Below are 6,067 nucleotides of genomic sequence, written 5' to 3' on the forward strand. Positions count from 1 at the left end.
TAAAGAGATGCACTTTGCTCTGTACCTGGTGACAAACATTGATTACACATTGGGAGGGAAAAACACAAGCTTTTAATAAAGATACATACAAAATGAGACTGACTCTTTCTTTGCTGGTGTTTAGATGAAGTTTCCAATACAGCCACAGATTCCTGATACCACAATTACGTTAAGGTAATCTAGCGCAGTGGTTCCAACCCTGGTCCTCCAGTACCACCAACAGCCCAACCCTGGTCCTCCAGTATCACCAACAGCCCAACCCTGGTCCTCCAGTACCACCAGCAGCCCAACCCTGGTCCTCCAGTACCACCAGCAGCCCAACCCTGGTCCTCCAGTACCACCAACAGCCCAACCCTGGTCCTCCAGTACCACCAACAGCCCAACCCTGGTCCTCCAGTACCACCAGCAGCCCAACCCTGGTCCTCCAGTACCCCCAACGGCCCAACCCTGGTCCTCCAGTACCACCAACGGCCCAACCCTGGTCCTCCAGTATCACCAACCCTGGTCTTCCAGTACCACCAACAGCCCAACCCTGGTCCTCCAGTACCACCAACAGCCCAACCCTGGTCCTCCAGTACCCCCAACAGCCCAACCCTGGTCCTCCAGTACCCCCAACAGCCCAACCCTGGTCCTCCAGTACCCCCAACAGCCCAACCCTGGTCCTCCAGTACCACCAACGGCCCAACCCACCTTGTTGTGTGGGGAGTTTACTTTATCCTTAGGCTGGTATCTGTATCAGATTACCCACAGAATTATGGAGCCGCCTCACCGTTTCTGCTACTCGTGAGCTTCTGGCCCGCTTTCGCTTAGCCGGTACCGGGCCAAGCTGATGAGCATCACCTTCCCGAGAGTCTCTCAGTGAGACAACGTGTTCTTTCAGTCATCCAACCACACAGTTCAAGTCATCTTTCACCTCAGCTGTCATTTGGCTCAGATTCACGACAGCTCTGTAGGTCTGGATTAGGTCTGGATGTTTGATACCTCAGCTGGTGTAGCTGCTGGGTTGTTAACATGGTGAGCTGGTGGAATTGTTGTGTGTGGCTGGGTGATAGGGTATTTATACCCATCTTGGCCTAGTTTCTCCCATGAAGTGCAGTCATTTTACTTCATTAGCTTGTGGTTTGATCTGAGACAGAAGCTCCACAGTCTGTGGCTGGTCCTGATACAGTCTGTAGCTGGTCATGGTGTCAGGGCTGAGGCTGGTCCTGATACAGTCTGTGGCTGGTCCTGATACAGTCTGTGGCTGGTCATGGTGTAAGGGCTGAGGTTGGTCCTGATACAGTCTGTGGCTGGTCATGGTGTCAGGGCTGAGGCTGGTCATGGTGTCAGGGCTGAGGTTGGTCCTGATACAGTCTGTAGCTGGTCATGGTGTCAGGGCTGTGGCTGGTCATGGTGTCAGGGCTGTGGCTGGTCATGGTGTCAGGGCTGAGGTTGGTCCTGATATAGTATGTGGCTGGTCATGGTGTCAGGGCTGTGGCTGGTCATGGTGTCAGGGCTGTGGCTGGTCATGGTGTCAGGGCTGAGGTTGGTCCTGATACAGTCTGTGGCTGGTCATGGTGTCAGGGCTGTGGCTGGTCATGGTGTCAGGGCTGAGGTTGGTCCTGATACAGTCATTTTCCACACGATAGACAGGAGTCAATTTGATAGCAATCTCCAGTTGTTGAAGCTGTGCTTCCTCCTGACTGGTCATGCAATCTTGTTCCTTCTCTGTCTGGGTTCTGGGGCCTCTTTCCCCAGACTGGCGCTCCACCTCTGGCTCTGCCCACAGTGCTGCTCCTCCAAGTCCAGGAGAACCTCTTCAGAGACGGAGAACGTGAGCTGCTGCTGCTGGGGGTCTGGTAACTTCTCTGGTTGGATCACCGCGTTATTACGCCGTAGGCGACTGTTCTACTGTTACAAACGGATGATCTCTTAGGTTGACCATACGTCCTCTTTTTCCCGGACATGTCCTCTTTTTGGACCTAAAAAAATGCGTCTGGCCGGGATTTCTAAATCACCCAAAATGTCCGGGATTCGGCTTTTGCTTTCTACAGTCGCCATTCATTGTGTGCGTTTTGGGGGTTTTGCGTTGCTTTGACCTTTCTCTTTAGGTCCCGCCTTCTCACACGCCACCATTGGTGGGTCATGTAGGCCTACGCAAACATTGGTCAAACTGCATCTCAATCATTACCCTCACCATGGCAACAGCCAAGAGACAGAGCAGCAGCTTGCTTGTCAACAGTGGCACATGGCTCCAGAACAGCGTAAAAATGCCCAAACGCAAATGTAAATTCACAGACGATTTACAGAGAAAATTCCTTTGTTTTCGTCTTGGTCGGGATCCGTGTGAAGCAGAATTCATGACCTGCAAATAAAGGTGCTAGCGACCTAGAAACCCACATAAGCTCCGCAAAACACAAAATTGCAGCTGAAGGAGAGAGTTGGTCAGGTAAATGAACTGACTATTTTGTGAGAGCAGGTAAAACAGAAGATGCTGTTACTGCTGCGGAGGTCAGGTCAGTAGTCTCCACAACACGATGCATCACATTAGCTACAGATTAATGGACTGCACGTCTGCCTTGTTAAAAAAGGCTTTCCCTGATTCCGAGACTGCACCAAAATGTTCAAGCACTCGTACTAAGACCGAAGCTATTGTTAACGCTGTGATAGCACCACATTCTGTCGACATACGGCCTTTTTTGCCTTTACCTCACTGATCTCACCTCATTTGCTCACATTGTATATAGACTTGTTTTTCTACTGTATTATTGACTGTATGTTGTTTACTCCATGTGTAACTCTGTGTTGTTGTTTGTGTCGAACTGCTTTGCTTTATCTTGGCCAGGTCGCAGTTGTAAATGAGAACTTGTTCTCAACTTGCCTACCTGGTTAAATAAAGGTGAAATAAATAAAAAGCATAGCTCAGAAAGCACTAGAAGACATACCTTACTGTGGTGTTTCTACTGATGGGAGACATCACGGTGCTGTGAAAATATTCCCTCTGCTTATTCAGTATTTTGATTGGAAGAATGGTGGCGTGCAAAGTAAATTAGTCCAAGTTAAAAACACTCCAAATGAGACAGCTGATACGATCGCGCAATACATCAAAGAAACACTGGAAAATAATGGGATTTTTTCCAAATGTATTGTATTTACAGGTGACAACTGCAATACAATGTTCGGGGAAATCCGGCGTGATGAAGAAGGAAAGAATGTTTTCATAAACTTAAAGAAGTCATTGCAGAACAAGTCTTTAATCGGTGTGGGCTGCCCAGCACACGTCTTGAACAATTGTGTTCATTACGGGGCAGACACACTAGATGTCGATATTGAGAACATCATCTTCAAAATATGTCCATACTTTCACATCTACACTGTGCGCACAGAGAATCTGAAGGAGTACCGTGAATTTGTTGATGTTGAATACAGAAGTCTCCTTTCTCACAGCAAGACGCGATGGCTGTCATTATTCCCAGGTATTGAGAGGCTGCTGCAGATGTTTCCAGCCTTGAAAGCGTTCTTTTTGTCACAGGAAAAAACATCCTCCTTGATCAAGAAGTTTTTTGAAGATGAGTTCAGTGACATTTACCTCTGGCACATGCTCTCACTCATGTGTGTGTTTCATTCACACATTCAGGAGATGGAAAGGGAGAGTAATTCAGTTGTGGAAGTGAAGAACCTTTTGAACAAAGTCCACACCATGCTTCTTGAACGCAAGACCAATAACTTCATGTCCCTTAAAGTTAAGGGACTATTGGCACAAAAGCACAAGGATGGACTTGGTGAGAATTGTGACCATTTCAGTGCTCAAGTACAGGGTCTGTACAGTTCATGCCTGGAGTATCTGGAGAAATGGATTGCACCCGTGGAGGAGTTCTCCTCCTTCATGTGGATGGATCTGAGTGAGACACCTGACTGGAATTACATAGGAGCCTGTATAAAACACCTGGGAGAAAAGGGGGTGCCAATTGATGACGCAAAGTGCTTTGATCAGGTCACCAACCTGAAGAAATTCACAGAAAGGTGTAACGGTGATGGAGAGTTCAGTAATCTGCAAGCACACAAGTGGACCAAATATTTTGAAAGGTCCAAAAGCATAGATTTTCATTCAGAGCTACTGAAGATTGCAGTTTTTCTTTGCTATTCCTTCTCACAATGCAAATGTAGAGTTTTTTCACTGATGCAAAGCCAGTGGACAAATGAAAGGAATCACTTGTCTGTTGAGTCACTGAAGGGGCTTCTGTGTACACAATACAACTTTAAAAACATGTCTTGCAAAGACTTTCATGCCTACTTGATTGGTAATCAAGGACTGTTGGGAAAGTATACCAGAGAGTATCAGGACTGACATTATTTTTGACTGAAAGTGTTTTTTTTTATAACTTTTTTTATTTTATTTTAACCTATGGCCATGAAAAGAAAGGTGTTAAAAGCTAAACTATTTTTTTGTTATTCTATTGTTGAGGGCCAACAGTTGAATGGAAAGGATGTATTACTTTATGTATTAAAGTTCAATAACATAGTTGCATGGTTGTGAACGCATTTATATTTACCTCCCACTGTCCTCTTTTTCTGAAAACTAAAATATGGTCACCCTGTCTTCCTGATACTCGAGTATCGTTTTTTCCACGGCCCCAAAGACCTCTATAAAAGACCTCTATAGCAGCCGCGGTTAGCCGCTCCGCGAGGAACACGTTTAACCACTGTAGTTTGGACATTTCGGGGGCAATACACGTCGGACAGTTCGTTTTATCCATTTGGATACGTTTTATTTTCTTTGCTAGAATGTTTAGCCAAAAGTCGACAAACTTTCTGCTCTAATTTGCCTGAATTTACGTTGATAAAAACGCTACGAGCGTGGGATTTCAGCTTCTTTTTCGGAATGACGTTTCGTCTGATATTCACGACTTTCAAAATAAAAGTCCTCTTTTTTATTTTACATTTATTTAACCAGGTAGGCCAGTTGAGAGCAAGTTCTCATTTACAACTGTGACCTGGCCAAGATAAAAGCAAAGCAGTGCGACAAAAACGACAACATCGAGTTACACATAAACAAACGTTTAGTCAATAACACAATAGAAAATATAAAGGTAAACTGATCTGACAGCTGATGCTTAAAGTTAGAGAGGGAGATTAAGACTCCAGCTTCAGACATTTTTGCAATTAATTCCAGTCATTGGCAGCAGAGAACTGGAAGGAAAGGCGGCCAAAGGAAGTGTTGGCTTTGGGGATGATCAGTGAAATATACCTGCTGGAGCGCGTGCTACGGGTGGGTGTTGCTGTGGTGACCAGTGAGCTGAGATAAGGTGGGGCTTTACCTAGCAAAGATTTATATGAAAGCATGCAAGATGGTAATTTAATCTACTACTACTTGCGATACAGATAGGGATTAATTTAATTTAAAAAAAAATCCACAAACCACAGTAAAAAGACAAGATGACGTGTCAGTTTAATATTCAGCAGAAAATCCAAAAGTTGACAAAAAGGCTCATTTTGGCCCAAAATGTATGAATGGAGAAACCATAGATAAGAGAAAAATATCAAATACACCATTTCTCACTTGTCACATCCATTTATTTAACCTCTAGTTCATATATGACTGGATAGGCCAAGTGTTATGTCTACCAGAAGGCACTGAACTCAATGCAAGTAACCCCCAACCACCATCAAATAAATAAAACCATCACAAAGAGAAATTAAAACCAAATATGACTAAATCATTTATATATTATTTGAAGTGATGAAAAAATAGTTTCCAGTGTGATTTGGCATTGACTTCTCACCTGGGGTTTATTCATTTGTGCAAACCATAGAAAAACAATTTCATAATGGAAAATGTTTTGCAACAAAAACAAGAGTTTCTATTGGACAAATTCAGGTAGGCCGCCCCCCTGTTTTGTGCCGTTTGGTTCCTAGTAATGGTGTGTTCAAGACAACTTGGAAACTTGAAGAAAGATGAGGCTTTCCCAGGTTTCCCACTTGGAAAGTATCAGAATCCACAAATAGGAAGCTCTACGCAAATAACTTACGTTAATTTTAACTCGAAGTTTAAAAAGTTTCCGACTTGTAAACACCATAAACACATCCC

Source organism: Salmo trutta, chromosome 1 (assembly GCF_901001165.1).
Source record: "Salmo trutta chromosome 1, fSalTru1.1, whole genome shotgun sequence".
In the NCBI taxonomy this organism is placed as follows: Eukaryota; Metazoa; Chordata; class Actinopteri; order Salmoniformes; family Salmonidae; genus Salmo; species Salmo trutta.